This window comes from Hipposideros armiger, unplaced genomic scaffold (genome assembly GCF_001890085.2).
Source record: "Hipposideros armiger isolate ML-2016 unplaced genomic scaffold, ASM189008v1 scaffold_108, whole genome shotgun sequence".
In the NCBI taxonomy this organism is placed as follows: Eukaryota; Metazoa; Chordata; class Mammalia; order Chiroptera; family Hipposideridae; genus Hipposideros; species Hipposideros armiger.
This window is the reverse complement of record NW_017731458.1, coordinates 2810664-2835634: the sequence shown is the minus strand read 5'-3', so window position 1 is coordinate 2835634 and position 24971 is coordinate 2810664. Positions and strand designations below refer to the sequence as shown.

The 24971-nt window shown below is 43.9% G+C and overlaps 1 protein-coding gene and 1 long non-coding RNA gene across 3 annotated transcripts in view; both read left to right on the top strand.

Moving 5' to 3' along the window:
• Window positions 1-14758, top strand: part of LOC109385073 (uncharacterized) — a 30371-nt gene extending 15613 nt beyond the window's left edge. Inside the window, exons 1-3 of one of the 2 annotated variants that reach the window (XR_002124548.1) lie at window positions 12025-12131; window positions 13544-13639; window positions 14069-14758. This is a non-coding gene — a long non-coding RNA (uncharacterized LOC109385073). Of the gene's footprint in view, window positions 1-12024; window positions 12132-13543; window positions 13640-14068 lie in introns of those variants that run through there. The other variant, XR_002124547.1, reaches the window with a different exon arrangement.
• Window positions 14759-21672: 6914 nt separating this feature from the next.
• LYRM9 (LYR motif containing 9) overlaps window positions 21673-24971 on the top strand; it is an 18866-nt gene continuing 15567 nt past the window's right edge. The window contains exon 1 of the mRNA XM_019646974.1: window positions 21673-21738. The gene's annotated coding sequence lies outside the window, so the exon portion shown is untranslated. The remainder of the gene's footprint in view (window positions 21739-24971) is intronic.

Here is a 24971-nt window from a genome sequence, read left to right as displayed (position 1 = left end):
TTCTTCTTTGTCCACAGCAGCTCTGATATTAGGCCTAAAGTGGGAACTGAGCTGGTTCTAGAAGAAAATCCTAGTCTTCTCCTTAGTCTATTGTTCTTTTTTTTTTTCCTCACTTTTTAAAATTGAGGCATAATTTACACACATTTTACGTAAAGATACATCCTAGGTATACAACTTGATGCATTTTTACATATGTATGTGCCCATATAATCACCACCCAGATCAAGATACAGAATATTTCCAGTTCCCTAGCAGCTGGTCTTGCCTTTGTATTCTAGACGTGAGGAGAAGCCATTGAAAAGTTTTGAGCAAGGCAGTGATCTGCTCTGATTGATGTTATCAAAGGCCACTCAGGTTGCCCTGTGAAGAGTCAACAGTGGGCGGACAGGGAGATAAACTGGGTGGTGTTTACATTGGGTTTACCCAGAATCACAGCCTGAGTCAAGCATTTAAGGGCAAGACGTTTATTTGGGAAGGATCCCAGAAAATGCCAGTAGAGACATAGGGAAGTGGGACAGGGAAGGGAAAGTAGTCAACAAAAGGTGCATTAAATGAGTTACCATTATGGTAACTCATTAATTCTCCTGAGGAACTCTAGGGGCCAATGTAGGTAGGACATGTACCTTCAAAGTGTCTTAGGGATGAAGAAGTTGGGGTAGTTACACCTACTCTCTTCAGTCACTGGCTGAGGGCTGCTGCTGGAGTGACTAGCAGAGGGTATTCATTCTGTAGCGCTTCCTGCTGTGTGGGAGAGCAGGGTCCCACCACCCGAGAAAGCCCCCAGGCAAAGAAATGCAGGCGTGCAGGTGTGGCCTGCAGTGTGGTGAGGCCCAGGAGAGAGAGTAGGCCCTGTAGAGGGTACTGCAGTGGTCCGGGCACATGGCACATGCTGGGGGATGGCAATGTTTAGCCAGCATCAGCTTGTCTGCTATGTGGGAGGTTGGTGATATGGAAGAATATACTTGCTGCTGTGAAGGCAGTGGAGGTTCCAACTGGGAATCTTGCAGAAAGGAGCCTGGAGAGGGAAAACGAAGGCCTCCGGCTTGCCATAGCACTTATTTGAGAGGCCACTAACTTGAGAATCCTTCTGGACCCCTGGAAGTGACTGGAAAGTGGGATAGGAGTGTCTTTACAAGGGCCTTGTGGCTCTGAAGGCACTGAGAGGGATGCAAACCAGAGAAATGTGTTCTGTGTCTATGCCCAGGCCCCAGACATGTGGTTGCATTTTGATTATTTTTCTCTGTCACTGACCGACTCTCATGCTCAGACCACACCTTTCCTGCCCAGTTTGGATTTCTGAGTGCTAACTCCATTTTATCTACCCAACCTCTGATCTCAACTTGTTCCTCTGGACTCAGAGCACCAACCCTGTCCCTGCACACACCTCTTTCTCTGTCATCTGACCCGGTTGTGACCTTCTGCCAGCCGTTGCCTCATCTTGCCAGCCTGGCACAACTCCCAGAAAGGCTGCCCTTGGCTTGTCCTATTTCATTTCTCTCCCTAATTTGACACTGACATTGACAGATAAAGACAAGAGAGAAGCCAAACCCCAGGGCGTTACCAGTATCATTCAAGCACCACCAAATTAATCTTTAGGCTCTGGCATCATGTGGTCTGGAATAGGAATCTCTTCTGCCTTGTACGGAAATGGGGAGTAGCTTTTGCAATTGACATGTAGAGGAGCCATTTGTCCAACCAGACAACCCCAATCACGAGACTTGGGGCTCCCAGGGTCCAGTTTTTGGAGAGGAAAGAAAAAAACCTGATGTCAGGGAGGAACAAGAAGAGATAGGGAGAAAATATGGAACTCTACAAAGATAAGATAGCTATATCCCACAGTTGTACCCAGGCATGGCCTGTGGTCTGTGTGAGGTATTTTTTATTCCAAAAGGGATACGTACTTACTATCCCACACCTGCCACGTGGAATTATCTTCTGCCCAAATAAAAGCAGTCATAGCTAAGAAACTCCTTGGCCCTTGATTTTAAACATCTTTATCATAGCACTCTATTTTACTGACTATGAAATTTCCAGCACATTCTTGAAAAGAGAAAAACAAAAATAAAAACAAACCTGCTATAAGAGAGAATTCCAGCTATCTGCAAATCAGGAGGGGAGCTGCTTGATGGCCATAGTAAAAGAATTTGGGGGCCCCTGACAGAACTTGTAGACACAATTGGGCATCCTGGAATCCTTGACTTGAGCAAAATTTGGCAACTTTAGACTTGCTGGCTGCCTGCCCTTGTCAGTAACGACTGGGAGAAGTACCCATAGTCTTAGGGTCTCCTTTTATTCTCATCTCTTTCCTAACAAGCCTTTATCTAAATGCAAATGTGATTCCTGCTTTTTGATTAGGATATTATCTAGTCATCCAGTCCAGAAAAACCACAATTAACAAGTGATTGTATTTCTGACTCAACATTTCTTTGTTTGGAAAGTTCATTTGTTGTGTGATGGTCCTGATGAAAGTGGGCAGAAGGAGCCATTCTTTATGTGTGGGGGGATTTCTGCCAAGTTTTCTTAGATGGAAAGGTGTTGGCTTTTTATCATTACGGATGGGGGTGACAGTGTGGAGGGGTGTGATATTCTACCCTAAAATATTTTTCTAAAGTGTGTCGGCAGCTAAATTTGGCTGTGTTTGTGGGATTGGTGGAGTTTTACTTAAAGTGGCAAGGCAGAGCATACTTTATCTCAGGATTTTAACTGTAATTGAGTTATGCATGCAGGGCAAACCACTCTGGGGCAGCCTGATTCAGAGGGGCAGTTACATGCACCTTGGCTTACCACATGGTAGCTGTGTGACCTTGGGCAACTTACTAAACCTCTCTGGACCTCCAGTTTCTCATTTAATAATACCTAACTCATAGGATTGTCAGGGGATTAAATTAAATGAGTTAACATTTGCAAAGTGTTTATTAGATTAGAGCCTGGTGCACAGGACATTGCACGAATGAATCCTGCCTCTAATAATAAAGTCTACCATCTTTTGAGTATCCATTAATGTCTGGCATTGTGCTAAATACTTTATATGCATTTATCTTGTTTAATTCTCATGGATACAAAGTACTATTATGATCCCTATGATAGTTTTGATGTGTCAACTTGGTTTGGCAATAATATCTAGTAATTTAATCAAACACTAATCTACTATAGGTGTTCCTGTGAAAGTATTTTGTAGATGTAGTTAACATCTACAAGCAGTTGACTTTAAGTAAAGGAGGTTACCCTTGATAATGTGGGGGGCCTCATCCAATCAGCTGAAGGCCCAAGGAGAAAAATCTGAGGTTTCCCAGAGAAGAAATTCTGCCTCAAGGCTCAACATTATTAACTCCTGCCTGAGTTTCAGCCTGCCCCGCAATTTTCAGACTTACCAGCCCTCACAATCGTGTGTGTGTGTGTGTGTGTGTGTGTGTGTGTGTGTTCACATAGGAGGAAACAAATGATCAGAGAAATTAAGTAATTGCACAAGGTCACGGAAACAGGAAGTGGTAGGATTTGAATCCAGGTCTCTGCTGTCTCTCCTCTCTGGTCATAACATTTCAGTTGCAGGTGAGAGGACTTGCCATTTCAGGCTGTTTATGGATTGTGGAATGCTCTCTTATCTTTGCACTCTGAAGAAAGAACTTCCAGCAATGCAATTCCTCTGACCATCTGGCTTGCTCCATATTCTGGTGACATTTGGAAGAAAGATTGGAACAAGGAGCAGGGGAGAAAGGAAAGGGAGGAGTAAGGATTTTATGAATGGGGTTTTTGGTTGCAAACAACAAAAACAGACTGTCACCAAGTTACACAAAAAGTTGAGGATTAGAAGAACATTGCTGAGGCAGGGCAGGTCACAGGAAAAAGTGCCCTGTGGGTTGGACCATGAGAGCCCTAGTAATGGTCTCACTGCAGGGACAGCCTGGTGAGCCCACTTGAACTGCACAGACTAACCTGGAGGTTTCTTCTTCCTTAGGCGAAGTGCTCAAGATGGCGTCAGTCCAACCAAGCAGCTTAAGTCACATTCTTGCCCCAGTCTATACTGGGACACAGAGAGAGGAGCTGGATGTACAGAGGGAAGGGTGCGAGGAATTACTACCCATAGATAATGTGGGAAGCTTTGATTCCCAAAAGAAAATCGGGGTACTATTAAGAAGGGAAATGCACGTTTGAAAGCCAGTGTGATAAATGACCATTATAGGAGCAAGGGACTTGGATTGGAATCCCCTTTTGCAAAATATTTCAGGACGGGCCCATCACCAGTCTCCAGAAATGGTTCTTGGGTTTGTAGGGGTGATAAGGAGCACATCTATCAGCTTTCGCTTCAGATTTGGGGCCTTAGGGAAAGGCTCTTTGTATAAAACTTTCCATACTAAACATAAATAGCAACAATAACAACGACAGCAATTAATCGCCATCAAACACTTATTGTGTGCTGGGTTCTAAGTGCTTTGCTTAAAACTCGTCTTGTCTTCACAAACCTGTAAGGTAGGTACAATTATTGTCACGATTTTACATGTGAGAAAACGGAGGGATGTGGAGGTTAACTAGCTTGCCCATGTGGCTCTTGAATGCCAAGTAGTACACAATAATGCCTTTTTACAATTCTAATCCTAGAATATTAAACAGGATAGGAGGCTGTCATATAATCACAAGCAGCGAAGTGCCTCCCGCCTAGCTGGAGAGAGCTGACAAGGTCCGATGCTTGCTTGATAAAGACTGCCTTGATGTCTAATCTGAGAGGTTCAATTCCATTTTCTTAATGGCTGTCAATCAGTTCCCCACTGTTTCCCCTGAGGCTGGACCCAGCAGGGGTGTCGTCAGCATTTAGGAGTAACATTAAGAACAAAACCTGATGGGACTGTTTGTTTTTCCCCAGTGAGAGGGCCTTTCCCTCAACACAGTCAGAAATCAGCTCCGTAGTTGCTCAGTGCTGAATGAATTGCTTCCCAAATCACTGGGCTTCCTTTCCCAAGGCATCCAGTAGTACCAGAGAAAACAGAACTGAGATGTGAGTTCAAATGATGCCGACCATCACTTCCGGTTCCAGGGACTTCACTGTTAGACCAGCCAATGTCCTGTAGACATATAATGTGACCCACACACATCATTTAAAATTTTCTATTTTTAAGAAGGTGAAATTAATTATAAAAATACATTTTATGTAACACGACAATCCAAAATATTACCATTTTAACATGCAATCAATATAAAAATGTATTAGTGAGGTATTTTACGTTCTTGTTTTCATCTGAAGACCTTGAAATCCAGTGTGTATTTTGCATTGAGCACACCACTCAGTTTGGACTAGCTACATTTTGAGTGCTCAGAAGCCCTCTGTGGCTAATGGCTGACATATTGGACAGTGTAGCTCTGGACCATAGCTCTTTCAACAGCTTCTTTTCTCAAATACGAGCACCTGCAAGATGCCTACATGGCCTGAGACCTCATGGAATTTCCGTTCCAGAGAGGACATTGTACAGTAAACAAGGAAACATGCACATCAACAAGGTAATTATAGGTTATGATGAGCAGTTTCTTGCTTGTGATTTGGGTAGGATGCTTGAATAGGATGGGCAGATGGGGTGGGGAAGCTTCTCTCAAGAGGGGATGTCTGAGCTGGAACCTGAAGGACAAAAGAAATCAGCTGTGTGAAGTGGAGGTAGAACCTTCTGGGCAGACGCCAGGGTCAGTGCAAAGGCCATGGGCCTGGAAAGCCCTTGGCCTGGGAGATGCAGAAATGATGGCTGTCAGTCTGGACACAAATGGCTGCAGAGCTGAGTAGGCAGTGACCAGACTGCCTACTCAGGGTTTTGGATTTTGTCCTAAACATGAAGAGAAACCACTGACCTATTTTAAACACAGGAATTGCAGAATCTGATCTCAGTTTTAAAAAGATGGCTCTGGCTGGTAACAGGGTAAGTTGGGCTAATGAAAGCCCCTCTCCTTCCCCCTTCCCTCTTACGAACACATAGAAATGCCTTCCTTAAACAAACAAACAAACACCTAAATAAAACTAAACTGAACTATATATCTGAGTTTGATAGAAAGGCAAATAACCCTGGGTCAGAGAGTAAGAGGCAAGTTAAAGACAGTAGGAAGATCCCAGAGAACTCTGGCTCATAGGGGTGGGAGTAAGGTCAGAGGAAGATTACAGAATACGAACCTTAATGGATATGGGCTGGAAATTTCATGCCTGTACTGAGTCAAGGGACAAGGCTTGGGCCTACTTGAAAAGAGGACTTAGAACTGAAACCCCTTCATAAATGCAGGACCTTAAGAAGGGGTCCCCACCCCCCCACACACACGCCTCACCCCACCCCCCGACCTTAAGAAGGGGTCCCCGCCACGCCCCCAGCCCCGCAATGAAATGGCCTAAAATACCTTCCCTCACCAGCTCGAGGAGGAAATCAAAAATCTTGTCTTTGTCTTGTGGAAGAAGGAATCTGTAAAATATTAGAAATTCAATCTTGTGCCGTGTGGAGGGGTGGAGTAAAATAATTACACTGAATGGTGTGGGGATTGGCAAATTAGTTCTAGAGCAGTGGGTTAGAGTTAGGTAGGATGAAGAGAGGTTGACCAGTTCTCCTGCAGTATTCTCAGGGCTTTTTAAACTTTAATATGTAAATTATTAAAATCTTATTAAATTGTATTAAATGTTTAAAATGCAGATTCTGATTCCCTAGGTCTGTGGTGGGGCCCGAGACTGCATTTCTAACAACCTCCCGAGTGATGCCAGTGCTGCTGGTCCCCTAGACCATTCTTTGAGTAGCAAGGCTTCAAGCAACAGACAACGATGGCTTGGGTTAAGTTGGTGGTGGGATGGAGAGAAGAGGATGGATTCAAGAGATAGATCAGGGCGAGAATCGACAGGACTTACTGAAGGACGTAAGTGGAGTGAGGGGACAGGAGAATCAAGGATGACTTCTGGGCTTCTGACTTGGATAACTGGGCGATGGTGGTGCCATTTATTGACATAGGAAAGACCAGGGCAGGAACAGACTTTTTTTTTGGCGGGGGTGGCGGGGGCTGCGGGAAAAGTGATGGTATATAGGAAAAATAAAAAACTCAAGGACAGGCAATTGCAATTACTATGCTGTAATCTTCTTTCTCTGTGAAAGAAATGCCTCTGGGAGGCATCCAGGACTTGGATGATCCGTTATTTTATCTTGAGTTGCTGATAACAATCTTGGGTTTGTAGATCCAATCCGGCAGGTGTTAAAGGCTTAATAAATAGCCAACTTTGTAAATGAGGTCCAGAAATGACCCGCAAACTCCTCCTATCTGTTTCTCACACACTCAACACACACCTCCCCTGATTAACACTGGCGAAAATCATGACACTTAAATCAGTTAAATTCAGGCTCTACCTACTGGAATCTTCCAAACTCCTCAGCATGTAGTCATTTTGAATGAGCAGAGCGCTTGTGCATTGCGGTTTTGAATAAATAATGTAACATGTGCAGGGATAAGGATGTTTTGGACAAATATATGTATTTTAAAAAGGAAAAGAAGGGGCCGGCCAAGTGGATCGTTGGCTGAGAGCTGGCTTGGGAGCGTGAGCTCTAAGCAGCAGGGCTGCCGATTCGGATCCCACATGGGCCAGTGACGCTGTATCCTCTACAGCTAAGATGGTGAAAAACAGCTCAACCTGTGGCTGGGCTGCTGTGAGTCACCCAGCGACGGCATAGGCTGCAGTGGGGCTGCAGGGGGCTGCCGTGAGCTGCTGTGAGCAGCCGTCCAATAGCCAGCGACCGATCTGCCTCATCCGGGAAGAGCGCAATGATCACAATACCAACATGGGCCAGTGAAGCGACGTCCTCCACAATTAGACCGAAGAACAAAAGGACAGCAACTTGTCTGTTCCCCTTACCCGATTCCCCAACGCTGTTCCCCTCCCCCAATTCCCCAATCAAATCTTTAAAAAAAAAAAAAAAAAGGAAAAGAAATTTTTTAATGCCAGGCACCCTGCTAGGTACTCTAACAAACATTACCTTATTCACTAGCTACCACAATTTTTCCAGATGGGCTCTGTTATTCCTATTTTCATAGATAAGAAAAGTGAGGTTCAAAGGGATAAGGAACTTGCTCAACGTTGTATACTGCCAGTTGGGAGTTGAACCTCTGTCAGCCTGAGTCCAAAGTGCAAGTTCTGTTTACAATGATCTCGGCTCCCAATTTCAGGCTCTGTGCCATGTGATAAGTGGGATACACAGAACTTCAGAAAACATCATTCCAGCCCTGGAGGAGTTTAACCTAAATGGGGAGAGAAGTCAATCATGCAAATATACTTGACATATGGCCTTGGGTTGCTGGTTAGGTGCCAATGTCACTGGAGATATTCCTTTAGAGTCAGAGTGAGGGAGGAACAGCGGAGTCTTCCAGAGAGGGTGGGACTTTAAACTGTGCATGCAAGAATGGTGAGGACCTGGAGAGAGAGAGAGAGAGAGAGAGAGAGAGAGAAATAGTGGGACTAACATAAGCCAGGCAAAGAGACAGCCTCTGCTAATAGTGTTTCCTCCACTCTTTTCCACCTTGCATCTTCACCACTAAAATCCAACCTGGTTTTTCCAGGCCCACGTTAAATGCCTGACTCATGTGTTTCTTGAGGTCAGGGATTTTTGTTTTATTTATTTATTTATTTATTTATTTATTTATTTATTTATTTATTTATTTATTTAAAGATTTTATTGGGGAATTAGGGAAGGGGAACAGACAAGTTGCTGTCCTTTTGTTCTTCAGTCTAGTTGTGGAGGACGTCATTTCACTGGCCCACGTTGGTATCATTGCGCTCTTCCCAGGTGAGGCAGATTGGTTGCTGGCTACTGGATGGCCGCTCACACAGTTCTTGGCAGTTCATGCCGGCTGCTGGCCTCTCATGCCGGCTGTCAACCACTCATGGTAGCTTATGACAGCCCACTGCAGCTTCACTGCAGCCTACGCCGTCGCTGGTGATTCACGGCAGCCCAGCTCCAGGTCGAGCTGTTGTTCACCATCTTAGCTGTAGAGGGCAGTGTCACTGGCTCTTATGTAGGATCTGAACCGGCGCCCTGCTGCTCAGAGCCGACATCCCAAGCCAACTCTTAACCAATGCACCACTCAGCCAGCCCTGCTTCATTTATTTTTGAATCTCCAGAGATAAAGCAATGCCTGGCACATAATAGGTGCTTAATTAAAAAAAATTTTTTTGAATTGTTGAATTTTTTCATGATGATTTTCCTCTCCTCAGCACTTCTTGTTATTTGAATTGTACCACTCTGTATTGATTAGGGTATATCCGAAACACCAAGAGTCAGTATTTCAGGGATTAAAACATGATAGTGTATTGCTTCCAAGTTAGAGTAAGAGTAGAAACAGTCAAAACCGATATGGTGTGGGGTACCTGCAATCCTGCCAGCTAGTAGCTCTGTCATCCCTAGTATGTCACCTTCGTTTGCATGGTTGAAGGTGGCTCACCAACACATCTAAGTTCTAGCCAGTAGGAAGGGGCACAGAGGAAAGGGAAGACAGGCTGCTTTCTTCTGGAAGGTGCAACATGGAAGTAGCATACATTACATTCATTCTCATCCCATTTTCAGGACCTAGCAGCATGGCCAGATCTAGCTACAAGGGAGACCAGGAAAGATAGTTTTTATCTGGTCAGCCATCTAAGGCTACAATTTCTATTATCAGAGAAGGAGAGAGCAGATATAGGGGTGTGGGGAGGGCGGGGATCAGTGGCAGCGTCTGCCACCCTTTCTTTTCCTACACTGCCTTATTGTAGATGTCCAGACAGTTCCATATGATATGCTTGACCTATTTTTTTCTTTCCAAGGTATATTTACTATTGAATGACTTGAAATTGTTGAATCGTGTGTGGTCATCTTATCTATCCTCTGAGGGCATGAGTTCTTTCACGGCAGAGGCTGAATCTTGCACAGCCTTGATCTTGTAGCATGCCTTATACCTTAGATGCTCAGCCAGTAGTGCTGAGTGAATACATGGGTGAAGAGAAGAACTTTTTCATTATCCCATTTCCTTGTCTCTGTGGAGTGGGATTCGTCAATTACTTTGTGCCAACAGCATAGATAATCAGCACTATCCGTGTTGAGGTCTCACAAAATGTTGGAGCAGCGAGGAACATAAACATCCTCTTCCCTGCCCTCTGGTGATGCACTGAAGCCAGGGAAGAGTCAGATCGGGTACCATGTTGACTCTACTCCCATGACAAATGTCACAATATCAATGCACCACCACTATCCTCTGCCCCTTCTCTCTGGCTTTCTTTCATAAGGAGAACCCGCTCTCCCCTTCAGAATTTTAGAGACACTTCTTTTGAGTTAGAATGCAAATATTTGGCAGGGAGGATAGTCACGAGGATTGACATTTTCTAAAGAGTTCTGAAATTGCCCTTCTTGTACATTTTGGTCATCTGGTTTGGGTACAGAGGTGGAAATCACTCCTTCACCTTATGAAACTGGGTTATATTTTGACGATGCCAGGCCAGCTGGCCCCTGAGAGGTCTGTTACCATGGCAAACAGTAAGGTCACCTTGTGATTACCCACTTGACCTGAGCTTGTTATGTCTAGACACTCATGCTGAGGGCGACATCACCCAGGAAATCAGAGATCACAGACCTACTTTGGTTCCTGCTTTGTCACATTTTCTTCAGCCTCTTGGACCAAGACAAGCTTTCCAGCTCTTTTCAGACTCATGTCTGGCATTTCTTTGCTCTCTGCTCTCGCAGGGCAGGGCAGGACTACTTTCAGTGGACAAACCCTGCGCCTCCCTCCCCCAACCCAGGAAGGGCTCTGGCCTCTATGACAGCAAATCCATTGCACCATTTAGGTTTAATTAGAGCACAATGACAGATGATTAGTTTACACATCAAAGCACTGAAACAACTCAACAAATTGGCCCCATCCCAAAGCCTAGCACAGGAGCTGGCCTTGAACTCAGAGGTTCTGCCCGCAGGGACTGGGGAGCTATCGATGAAATCTCAGGAGCCCCATGCAGAGGCGCACAGAAGGAGTTCTGCTTCCCAAGTGAAGAAATGGATTCCAGCTGTTTCCAACCCTAATTGTGAGGCTTCGTCTCTCCCACCTTGACTTTCTACCCTCCCTTGGCTGCTGCTTAAAGTTTATGTGCAGTCGACTTTCAGTTCTTTGGGGACTGATTTATCAATCCATGAATTACCGAAGCCCTTTGCTAATTCTCTTTTTTTACCCTGTTACTGTCCAAGTGGGATTTTGACTGTTCATTAGGACACCTACCAAGGAATGAGAAAGCAAATAAGTTAATCTTCAAACCAGGCCACTTTGGCTACCAGCTGATGATTTTTTGTTTGTTTGAGGTTTGATGGGAAGGAGATAGAAACTATAGGTTGCAACAAGGTAAATGAGTTTTTTCAGAGTCTCCTTCAACGCACCCTCTCCCTATTCCTCATAGATGACCAAGAGCCAGGTGAACACTTGAGAGCACTCAACATTAGACTGTCTTTGCCTTTTATTACATATTTCAGATGGCTTATTGTCATGCTGGGGTCCCATCCCAAAGAGGCTGATGATGTGTTGGGAGACATAGCAGTTTGGTTCTACTGGCTCAAAAGACCAGAACCATACTAACAATCACTTATTTTGAAACAAAACAAACAAAAATCCCTACAAGTTCATCCAGTAGTTGAACTGAATTGACTCTCTTGGGCTCATCAAAACAATTGGCACGCCCTGCTTCAAGGTCATATACCACTAAGTCAATGGCGGAGCTGAGGCTTGAATCTAGGTCTTCCTTCGTAGCCTTATCCCTCAGGACTACGTGATCCTTCTAATTGTTGGAAAACAAAACAAAAAAAAACAGGGCTGCAGCTACATGAAAGTCTAACCGAGCACAAAAGTTCAAGCCTCTTTCCTGAACAATTGATGGAGACGCAGTGCATAGTGGGATTGTCATTTCCCCGCTGTGGGCCGTGGGGTTGAGCGGGCATCAGCCTCACCACTGTGATGTGGGCAGACAGATGAATGCTGGCTGCCTCTAGCACAGGACAGTGGGCGGAGCTGTACTGGGTCCAGACTGCTGCAAGCAATGCACTTCGGGAGGAGGATGACACTGCATTATTAGCATAAACCAGGAGCCTATTGATCTGGCTGATTAGAAAACCTTCCAAGGCGCTGGGGTAATTAGCACAATTTACGGAGTAGCAGTTATCAGCTTCATTGCTTAATTAACAATGTAAATCTCTTTCTAAATGACATTTTATGATCATGATCAGACCCTCTAGTATTTGCCCTGTTCGCTGAGAATTTCTTCCCAGATGTGTATAGTCTCCTTGTTTTCAAGCCTAACATCACATTCCCGCATCACATACGATAAAGCAAGTGTACACGCCCCACATCTCCTCTGTTGTATTGTACTAGGGTCCTGTTCTGCCTTCCTCTCTCCAGCCCCAAATATACAGTCTGCCAATTGAATTGCCAATTAAAAGTACTTAATTAGACATGAAAGGGGAGTTCTGTCATGTTCTGGATTCTGAACTATTTTTTATTTATGTGCTTAGCAGGATAAGTCATCTTAAATTAGCATCACATTTTTTTTTTCCCTCTGAAGAGCATGTGAGAAATGAGGCTATTAGGAGGAGAGGCTTAACACAATATTTGTGTACACTAGTCATGGTGCAGAGAATCATCCCAAACACATATGTTGCTTTGGCAAGCAGGGTTACTTTTCATGTTTATTTTATTTCCTTATCATTTCTTGTCGAATTAAATGTTTGCGATAGAATCTTTGGCCTGCCTAATGAAACATATGTGCAGGGAACTTGATTGTTTTATGTTACTTTGTTACATTCGATTCATCTATCCTTTTTGAGCCTCAAGTGCCACACTAAAAGATGATTGTTCCATGTCTAAGTTCCAAATGGCACAGACACAAATTCAAATCTTTATGGAGACCTGGGGGTGGAAAGTTCAGAGGCTTGTAACCTTCACTACAAAGAATTTCCTGAAGGCTTTCCATTACTGGAGGCCTGATGGTTTCAGTTGGTGGGTTATTTACTTCTGATCTTTTTGCTCCCATCACTGCATGGTCAATGCAGTGACACATCTACAAAGTGTGCAGAAAGGGAATTTAATACAAACCCGTGTGTGTTACATTGGTAAAGCGATAGGGAAGGCAAAAATAAATTTTGGAGGAATTCGCTGTAGGTTTTAATTAACCAGCTTGCCCTTGTTCCCCATTATCATTGATTTGCGTGATAAGTGCCAATTATATGTGTCATAAGTATACTCTTTTTTGCTGAAGACAAGAGATCTTATGTGTGATGCAAATAAGGGCTCTCAGAATGCTAATTTTGTAATGAGCCAAGGCATTCTTCAAGGAGTTTATAGTCGAGTGGGGGAATAAAACATGTGCATAAATAATTATAATGCAAAGTAGGAAATTGGTGTGTCAGGAGACAGTACAGAAAGAATTATGGCCAAAAAAGGGGCTGGAGAAATAAATTATCATTGAGAGAGTCAGGAAGGCTTGTTTGCAGGTTGGGGGAAATTGGCATAAAAGCAAATTGAGAGTATTGGGTGTGGTTTCCAGATGATGGGAACAGCAGGAAGAAAACACAGAGGTGGGACAGCATGAAAATTAAATGAAGAAGACGTTTACCATGGCCATGACAGGAGGAATGTGAAGGTAAGCACTACAGATGATGCTATGAAGGTAGGTCAGGTTTCCATCATGCAAGACCTAGAATCCAGGCTGAAACATCCGCACTGCTTTCTGTAGACCAGTGATTGGCAAACCGTTTTTTCTTTTTGTAAAGAGCCAGAGAGTACATATTTTAGGCTTTGCAGGACATGTGGTCTCTGTCACAACTACTCAATTCTGCCACTATAGCACAAAAGTAGACACAGACAATATGTAAATGATAGGCATTGCTATGTTCCAGTAAAAGTTGACTTATGGACACTGAGATATGAATTTCATACAATTTTCAAGTGTCATAAAACATTTTCTTTTGATTTTATTACCTTCCTCTGTTACTGGAGTAGGCAGGGGCATGAAGCTGTAACTATCCCCTAACCTCTGAGTTTTTCTTTGCCTTCGGCCATATCCCCATAGCCACAGAGAGCCAAGAGCTGATGAGCTTGGGTCCAGTGGACAGAGATCTTCAAACACAGGGCATCGAGCGACTATAATGGCACATGCAAGCATGGGGAGTTGTGGTTCCATCACTGCTGTGGGCTCAGGACCAAGCTGCGGCATGCAGCACTAGGGCAACGTGGGAGCTGTGTGCTCGTGATGGACTTAACAGCATTTGGTAATTAAAAAAAACCCACCTAGGTCAGGAGTTTGGACAATCCGTGTGTGGTAAATGTGGTACTCAGAGTGTCCTCTACATTTATGAAGCCACACTTTGGTACACTACATCCTGCCATCCCTAAACCACCTTCCCTGGGCTGAATTAGGTCTTTCTGTATATCAGCAGGCTAATAATAACTTCCGTCGGTCTCTTGGGTGAGGTTCTGTAGTTTCCAGCAAATGATTTTCCTCCTCCCCACTCCCACACCCCTCACTGCACCAACCTGCCCTCCAGGACTGGGACTGAGTTTAGACAGGTGGTCTGGTGGGATGCCTCACAGGCCCTGCCAGCTCTCCTTCCTGCCCAGATTCCCTGAGAGTTAAGGCAGGGCTCAGGGAGGCAGGTCTGCAAGGAATGTTGAACCAGCTTTTCCTTTGTGAGCTGGATCAAAGCAGTTATCTGTCTTATTTCCAGATGTACCTGACATGACAAAGGGTTTTTAAAAATCATAGAATATCAGCTATAAAGAAGAATGAAATCTTACTATTTGCAACGATATGGATGGACCTAGAGAACATTTTGTTAAGTGAAATAAGTCAGTTGGAGAAAGACAAATGCCACCATATGATTTCACTTATATGTGGAATCTAAAGAACTGAATGAACGAGCAAAGTTAACAGAAATAGTCTCAGAGATATAGAGGAAAAACTGATGGTTGCTAGATGGAAGGGGGGTGGGGATGAGGGAGAAGGGGAAGGGTTAGACAGCATAAATAGATAACTACAATATTGCCACAGGGATATGAAAGACAGTTCAGGGAATATAATTAATAATGTTGTAAATATTTTGTAGGGTGTCAGATGGTCACATGCCTTGTTAGGGAGACCACTTCATGGACAGTGTAGAGGCTTGATCACTGCACTGTACACTTGAAGCTGATGTTGTATAATATTATATGTCAACTATAATTGAATATATATAGAGTCATGGGATGTGGAGTATAGTGTGGGAGTGGAGTCAAGGGAATTGTAATAGATATGTATGATATGAGGGGGGAGGGAGTTGGGTGGCAGATTGGGGGAAGGGGGTTGTCACTTTGAGGGGTAAAAAGTATAACTATTGCACTGTGTTGTACAGCAGAAACTAATTAAAAAATAATTTAAAAAATAATAAAATGGATTTTTTGGTTCTGATTTGGAGTTACATATTTATGCTTGAATAAAATTAATCTCATTTATCTCCTTCCCCTTCATCTTCTCTGCCCTTTTTTCTCTTACCCATAAGTCTTTAATTTTTTTTTCTAACAAGAGCTAACATTGAACAATATATGGCAAGGAAAGGGTTAATTAGGTGACTAACTAAATTGTACAACTTTCAAGAAAGAACATGTGGTCAGCTGACCCAAGGATGCTGAGAAGGGCAGAGATGGAGCTGTTGCTTATGACAACAGGGAAGCCATTGGAAACCTTGTTAAGAGCAGGTTCAGTGCTGTGATGATGGAAGCCAACTGTATTCCCTGAAGGGTGAATGGGTGAAAGAATGAAGAAATGAGACAGCCTGTGTAGACAACTCAAATGATGGCTTCTTGTCAATTAGGTCTCAGTTTAAATGTCACCTCTTTGGAGTGATTGAAAGTAGCCATCTTGTGACTATCACACGGCCATATTTTATTTCTCTGCAAAGCACTTATTTATGTCCTGATCATGTCTTCCTTCTTTCTTTGTGGTTCTCTGCCACTAGGACACCACACATGTACAGCGATGATAATGTTTTATTTTTCTGTATTTCCCAGAACCTAAAAGGCTGCTTGGTACCTGGTAGGCGTTCTATAAACATTTGTTGAATGAGTGGATAAAAGTTTGGCGCTGACTGAAAGTGGAGAAATTTCATGGTGCTTCTCAAACTTGACTGTGCCCGGGAACCACCTGGGGATCTTGTTAAACGCAGATTCTGATCCTGCAGGTCTGGGATGGGAGATGCTGCATTTCTATCAAGCTCCCAAGTGAGGCCAATGCTGTTGGTCCATGAACCACATTTTGAGTAGCAAGGTCTCTAGACCACTTTGGTATGTTGCTTAAAATGAACAGAATTGATTAATGAAGCAGGAGAGCAGGGATAACTATAGGAGCAAAGATTTTAGGAAAGCAGAGGGAAACCTGAGGAGGAATTGGTTTTTCTTAGTGTAACAGGAAAGGAGAAGGGGTGAGAAGAGGAGGAAGCTGTTGACTGAGGGTGTCTAACTTTTCTATGAGGTCATCAGCTGAGAGTGAGGGTGGAGGTGGACTATGGGAGTTCTGAAAAATGGTCATTTTTTTCCCAGGCAGCATCCAGTATGCCTTCGAGTTCGAATTAAAGTAAAACCCATCAGCTCAGTTGTGTAATTTTCTCAACATTAACCTGCTTGGGTGCAGGTTGGAGAAGAAGGATGGTAGGTTCATCCAGAGTGAGAGTGACAGAGGCTGAGAGGAACCAGGGATCTGAGGGTATTGGTAAGGGGGGAGTGATTTTAATGGTGGACCACAGTGAGGCACAGGCATTGGGAGAGACACTGCTACTCAGTCCCTGCTCTCACGGGGCTGTAGTGGGGAAGACAATATACATATATATGCATGCATTGTATGCAAATATGTATGTATTGTATGCAAATATACATGCATATATAATTAGCAGAACTGCCCCCATAATGCCTGAACCTTACCATAGTGTATACCTGGCTAGCTTACAACTGCCTGCACCTGCATCTCTTTGCCTAAGAGTATGGAAGGCCAGAAGTAGTACCAGGGGGTTAGCATCCCTGAGAGCATCATTCAACCAGTAACTAACAGGAATCAATGTGTAAATACCCCAGCTCTCATGACCCTAGGATGGAATAACTGGTGTGGGTTCCATATTGGTTCCCCAGCAGGATGAAACTCAGTTGCCCATGGCGATAACTTGTTGGGCAAGATTCTCTTTATGAGCTGCCTTCCCTTCCCTGTCTCACTTCCCTTACTGGGTGTTTTCTAGGATCACCTACCAAATAAACTACTTGCTCTTGAATCTTTGCTTTAGAGCAGCGGTTTTCAGCAAAGGTGGGTCGCGACCCCTTTGGGGGTTGAACGACCCTTTCACAGGGGTCGCCTAAGACCATCGGAAAACAAAAAAGATATTTACATTATGATTCATAACAGTAGCAAACTTACAGTGATAGAGTAGCAACAAAAATAATTTTATGGTTGGGGGTCACCACAACATGAGGAACTGTATTAAGGGGTCGCGGCATTAGGAAGGTTGAGAACTGCTGCTTTAGAGTCTTCTGGGAGAATCCAAACTAAGGTAGATATAGTAATTATAGACTATGATGCACGCCATGGAGAAAGTTACTACCTGGGGGGAGGAGGGGGTTTCTGCTTCAATGTCTAGTGGGAGTGGAGATGGGGGCATCAGGGAAGTTGAGGAAGAGACCTGTGAGTTGGGAACTAGAGGAGGAGCAGGTGGAAGGAATATGGGGCATCTGAGGTTCTGAAAGGCCATTTTGGCTGCAGCAGGGGACCGGGGACATGGAGTGAAGCCTGAGACACCAGACCCTGAAGGATCTTATAGGATGTGATAAAAAAAGTTTAGCGTAATTATTCAGAGAATGCTGAGAAGCCATTAAGGGGGCTCAAGAAGGACAAGGACAAGGACAAGACCAGAGCTGCCTCTAACAAAAAGTGGAGGACAGGGGAGCAGGAGTGGGAGAGAGGGAGTTCAGAAGCCTCTGCTATGACACAGGGCTTTGCATGGAGATTTGCATTTGGAGGAGTCTCGATAAATGCTGAAATGCAAGGTAACTATTAACTACATATTTGATTGACCAGACACCTAATTTCCTGGTCAAAATGAATAATGGTTTCCCTTAATTAATGATGCCCTTTTGTTCTGGGCTGCTTCCCTTAACTTTATCAAGCCTTTCTCTGTGGAAGAAACACCAAAAGGATAACTTCCTTCCTTTTTCTCATTCTCCGCTCCCCTCCTCTCTTCCCTCCTCTCTCTCTCTCTCTCTCTCTCTCTCTCTCTCTCGCTCTCTCTCGCTCTCTCTCGCTCTCTCTCGCTCTCTCTCGCTCTCTCTCGCTCTCTCTCCCTCTCCCTCTCCCTCTCCTTCTCTTCTATACCCCTCTATCTCTCCTTTTCCTCCAAATAATCCTATTTAATAAAGTTCATTATTTTGTACAGTCTCCATTTTTATTAACTGTAGCATTAATTCTTACCTGTCGCTATCTTAAGACTCTACAGATATAGTCAGTGGAAACAGAATCACACTTTGTGAACAAGGTTATTTTAAACCGATCGTTAGTCAAATGCTATCAAAATGCAAAAAAAAAGAATGTTCCCAAGCATGTTCCTTACTTTGTTAATATCACCATATACACATCCAGCATTCACTTATACATTTTATGGGAAAAAATCATTTTAAAGATGATTTATATAAAAAAATCATGTGTATATGTGTGCATGTTGTTTATAATCTGAAATCATGAGACACTGAGCATATTTTTAGGAGATGAAAATGTGGAGGCATATCTGATCATCGGTGTGGTCTCATGTGTAGCCACTGTAAATGTATGACCACAGAACACACCAAGAAATAATAGAATGATATTTACCAGTCAGCAAGTTTAGATTTATGGAGCTGCAGACAGTAACACAAGACAGAGGTCCAGGAAGGCTAGAATCCAGGCTGTAAATTACTCTTCAAGAGTATGCTGTAAATAGTCACAATGGTACCCCTTTTCCTCTTGTGCTCTTTTTTATAAAAAATCTTGAAATCCTTGCTCATCCCCTTCTTCAACCCAGCAATTAAAGGAAAAAGACACTAGATGTCTGAGATTTCACATAACCTTTATACGCAATATTTTCATTGTCTTAAAAAACAAACCTTCAGTGGTTGGTGAGGGTTTTATGCTTTACTGCATCCTGAGGTGGAGAAGATCCGTTTGTTGGGTTTTCCATTTTTTACTTTGGGGTCCCCTTTTGACACATTCACCAGTCACCCCAAGGCCCTCACCCTGTGTTCTGGCAGGATTTGAGACATGCAAATTGCAAACTGGTAAATAGCAACTTTGCATATTTTGAATAGAAGAGAACAACATGGTACCACTCATTCTGTTCACAGGGAAATCTGAGATAATGGAATTGAGAGCAAGGGCAGACCGAGGGTCCTAAGTGTTTTCTTCAAAGTGTTTATTATGCTTATTAAATCTATTGTAAGTGATGAATTCATTTGAATTATTTACATGGTCAACCTTTGAGACAATAACCTGATTTAATCAGAGGATGCAAATGTATCATTTCTCTTTAAAATCTAAAAACAGGTTTAAACTGGAAGAAGCATCAAAACATATCTTTTCCTACAAATATTGGTTACAAACCTACAGCTGTCAGGTTAAATGACGTAATGTCAGAAATCAAGAGAATGTGGTGATACATTTCTTAGGAAAGTAGATAAACTCCCCTGTGAGAACATGCCCCTTGGACAGCCAACTCTTGGGTGACATATACAACAATTACTTCAAGTAAAGTCTTTTGATTCCATTTATCTGTAAATATCTTGTATTGTCTGACATGAGGGTGTTCATCTGCTAAAATTTCAGTGTAAGGGAAAATAACATAGTAAGAATGGTTGGGTTTTCATTAGATCATGAGCCTGGTGTCATTTTAGGGACTGTTTGGACTGATAAGAATTCTTTAGTTTTACTATTGAAGCTGTAAGAACCTAAGGTTGATGTCAAGTTCAAGGTATTATAATCCAATTATTTAAAATATCTAGGTTACCATTACGACTTGGAAAGAAAATTGGAAATTGCTGTCCACGCCAATCCAACTTTGGGTTTTTTCCTTGGTGTTTGGATGTTTATAAGAAATTTTTGCTAAAGGCAAAATCTTGTCTAAAAGACAGAAGAGGCACAAGTGATTCTGAAGGTGGAGTCTTTCTGAGGTAAAGTGAACAGCTTGCATCTTGAATATTTTATGAGATCTAGGTATTAAAACAATGTTTCTGATGCAGGAACACAACAATCTAGGAACAAAAGAGAGACGGGGCCAAAGAACGGACTGTGAAATTTCTTCAAAATAATAAGTGATCCTAAGGCTGAAAACAGGAATGGATGGTGATACTGCAGATTGTTCCTAATAAGGGCTTTACAAGCTTAATGATTTATTGATTGAGTCTGCACTAATGATGTGACCCTGAATATGCATGTGTAAATAAGAGGGCTGATTTATGCGGGTTCAATTGTATCTTTCAGATATATTTGGTCTAAGTTTACATATTAAAAATAAATTGAAAGGTCAAGGCAATTCTCTGAATATTTTAGGGGTTGGACCCCTGCCCCCTGATTTGGAGCAAGGGTAGTGTGTAAGGTGAAGAAGTAAAACCAAAAAAGGGAGAGAAAGCTCTACAGGGAGTTAAGAAAAAACAAAGGGAGAAAAGCCTAAAAAACACTTTCTGTTAAGAAATATCCCCCACTTCTCTTATCCTAAAAGGAGAAAAATAGATTCCCAGGTGCCACAAGGACGCAATGTTTTCCTTGAAAAAAAAGAAGAAAAAGAAAAAAAGTTGTCCTGTTAAATCAGCTACACATGGAGCCTGTCTGTGTAAGGAAATCAGCCTTTTCATTACAAATAGGTTTTAAAAGCCTTGGAGAAGAGAGACGTGAACAGAAGCAATATTATCCACTAACAACCTAACTCCCTTTTAGACATCGGCTGAGAGAAGATCAGCAGCATCATTGAACAGGGGGTTTGTCTGAAGATAAAGACTCATCTTTATTTCTTTCAGGACATAAAACTTGTATTTAAATCAATTCAGAGAAGCACTTTAGCTTTAAACATTAGGGAGTGGGGAGAGCCTATTTAATAAAATAGCATTATTTCATTTTCAAAGAATGATACTGGCAGTAGCTCTGAGTTTAAATTTTGTATTCTTTTCAATTATAATTATAGATGGGTCTGAAAGGAAGCATGCCTATTACTGTCATATTTATTTTTTTGACAGGTGTTATGGGACTGTAATTCGATGAAATCACTCAAAACGCAGATTCCTATCCAAATATAATTCCTGTCGTCAGCACGAGGAGTTTAGGAAAAGTCCACTAGCAAGCCTTTTCACAGATCTTGAACACCCCTAATATTTTAGTAGCAAACCATACTCAGGGGGAGAGCCTGCCTTCGGGGCTTATTTCAAAGGTAGAAACAGACAGAAGGAAGTGTGGATGTTTAAGGTAAAAAAGGCTGTTAGTGGGACAGCTTTCTTTTTCAACTGGGTGGGTCGGATCAGGGAAGGGGCACCCAGGAGGTATCGCATGTTGGGTTCCCTTATAAACAGACCCCGAGTCCCGCGTGTGACCAACAGAGGGCGCTCGGCTCACAGTGGCCAGGCGGGGGCGGGGCTGCGCAGGTCTGGGGGCGCAGGCGCACTTGCGGCTTCGCGTCCGCCGCGACCCGGGTGGAAGTTCCCCAGTGGAGGCGGGTGAGCCAAGCGGCGCAGGCGGAGGACGGAGGGCGGGGGCGGACTGAAGCCGCAGGGGCGGCGGGGCGGACTGAGGATGTGAGGCCTCTGGCGTGCTCGGCTTTGAGTGGCCTGTGGAAGACCTAGCGGCAACCCGCGCCGTTCCCTTTCCCTCCTGATCCGCCCTTGTGCCCCTGGAGAGCCGGGTGCCCCGGAGCGCGGCTCCGGGATGCCCCAGGCCCGCTGAAGGCCTCGCCAGGGCTGCTGGGAGGAGTGGAGAAGGCCCCAGGACGCGGGGAGGGACGTGGGGCCCACAGGGAGCCTAGGGGTCTCCAGGCACCTCTGCGAAGCCGGGCCGCGGGGCCCACTAGTGAAATGTTCATTGTCTGGCACACACCTCCGAGATCAACCTCAGTTTGCCCATTTAAAAAAGAAAAAGCGGCTCCTGCATGGTCCATCTGTCCAGAGCACCCTGTGAGCGCAGTTCCCTGGAGAAACCTTCACGTTTTGATTCATGCTTCTGAATAACATGATCAACTCACTCCGTGGCTGAAACCCCTTAGTCCTTAAGACTAATCGTTTGTTTGCTTTTACATAACATACAATTCACTCACTTAAAATGCACAATTTAATGCCTTTAGAGCATTCACAGAGTTGAGCATCATCCATCACCATCATTTTAGAACATTTTCATTACCCTCAGAAGAAACCCTCCTTTACCTGTCACTGCCCCAATCTCCCATTGCCCTCAGCCCTAGCAAGTGCTAATCTATTTTGTCTCTATAGATGTGCCTATTCTGCACATTTTGCATAACTGGAATCATACAACATTGGGTCCTTTGTGACTCGCTTCTTTGTTACTTAAAATGTTTTCAAGGTTCACCCATGTTGTAGCATGCATCAGGAGTTCATTTCTTTTTAATTACAAAATAATATTCCATTGTATGTCGGTACCATGTTTTATTTATCCATTCATCAGTTGATGGATCTTAGGATTAATCTTAACTTCTCCCCACGTCCGGATCTGACCTCACCTTCCTGCTCTATTCTTTTTGCTCTTGCCACCCCTCCCCCTTTGGGCTCCTGTGGGCCTGGCAGCCCCTTTTCCCCTTAGACCTTCCTGCAGGCTGCTGCAGGCCGCTCTCTCCCTCCATCTTCACCCTCACCCAGCCAAACCCGACTCTTCCTTCAGACCTCAGATTAAATGTCCCTTTCTCAGGAAAACAACTCTGACTCTTTGACTGGGTGAGGGATCCCATGACCAGTCTCTCAAGGAGTGAATTCCACTTTGTAGTATTTAGTTATAATTGAATAATGGGTTTTTATCTTGTTATTAATGTGTACGTAACTGCATGGGGTCAGGGGCTGTCTTGTTTGTTTCTGTATCTCCAGCACCTAGCACCTTGTTGGTGCCCAATGACTAACACACACACACATGTGCCTACTACATTCAGGCACCATACTATACTATTGGGTCGTCGGGAAAGTCATGATGCATTTTTGCATTGAAAAAAAATAGAAAAATATGTTATGACTTTCCCGATGACTCAATAGGAATACAGCCACGAACAAGATAAACTCCCTGCTCTCGTGGAGCTGACAGTCCAGTGGGGGAATACAAATAGAAACAAAAGTAATTCAGGTGGTGACAAGTGCCATGAAGATAGCTAGAAGGGACCATAGCGTGGTCAGGGAAGGCCTCTTGAGTGAGACCTGGACCCTGTGGGCACCCTGACGAGTGGTTAGGTATGAGGACCAGCTGGGAGGCCCAAGGGAGGGGAAAGGAGAGAAGAAAAGGAAAAAGCAGGTGCTTTTAGCACAAGGGTCCTCGCAGGCGAGCCCTGGGTATGTGTAGAAAGAGCTTGCGTTGGGAAGGCAGAGACCTGGTACAAAGCCCAGCTGTGGCTCCCACCTAGTTCTGTGTGACCTTGAGCCTCAGTTTTTTCCTCTGTAAAGCGGAAATAATAGGGTTGTAGATTAGGTAGCCCCTATAAAGTACCCAGCCCAGTGTTTGACACCTGGTAGGTGTACAATGCATTAGTTCTTTTGCCCTCAAACCAGGGTGGTGTGTTGTGGCCCATGTGTGGGAGGCCATTGGTACAAAGCGGACGAACATTACAATGATTCAGTTCAGGTTGCTGATTGCTCTGCTCTGAGACAGACCTGTTTGCCTTTTGCATGAGTTTTCCGGTTTGCTTTGTCTGGGATAGCTCACCAGGCTCACTTGAGACTTGTAAAGAAAGGCTCAGGGCGGTTTGAGCTGACAGATGTGATGTTCAGGGCGACTCCTTAGCCTTTGAGACAGCAGGTGTGGTAGAAAGAGCTGAGGATTCAGAGCCAAAGGACCCGAGTTTGAGATGTGGCTCTGCCACTTGATGGCTTTGTGACTTCAGGACAGTCACTTTCCTCCTGGCTTTAGTTTCCTCTCTCGTAAAAGGGAATCAATCAACACACCTTTATTGAGCTTCTGTTATGTTTTGGGCACTGTTAATTGTGGAGGGGTGTCTAATACAATGTAGTCTCTGCCTTCCAGAAGCTTACAGTCAGCAGGGAACACAGATAGCCAGGTAGTAGGAAAGGGTGAGATGTTCAAAACCCTACTATGTGCCAGCCCCTGTGCTAGAGGCACTTTACTTATGTTAGCTTGCTTGATCTTTGCAACCACCCCCCCCCTTCACCCCATGAGGTACATATTCTGTTCTCCAGTTTATAGAGGAGGAGGCAGAAGTTCAGAGAAGTCAAGCAAGTTGCTCAGGGTCACACAGCTAGTAAATGGCTGAGGTAGGCTCCTAAACCAGGGTTGTTTATCATCAAAACCTGCTGTATGCTCTTCCATCACATCGTTACATAAATGATTATGGTACAAACTAATGACCCTATTATATTGGGTTGTTGGAAAAGTCATGATGCATTTTTGCAAGGAAAAACAGAAAAAAATACGTCATGACTTTTCCGACAACCCAATAGGAGTATGGACAGCATGGGGTGAAAACCTGAAGGAGGTGACATAGGAGCTGGATCTTTAAGGATAAAGAGGAATTATTGAATGACTGGATAAAGAAATTGTAGTACATTTATACAACGCAGTATTACTCTGCCATAAAAAAGAATGAAATCTGGGCCCGCCGAGTGTCGCGATGGTTAAGAACTGGCTTGGAATGCCAGAGGGCCCCGGTTCGGATCCCACATATGAGGGCCAGTGACACTGCCCTCTACAGCTAAGATGCTGAACAACAGCTCAACCTGGAGCTGGG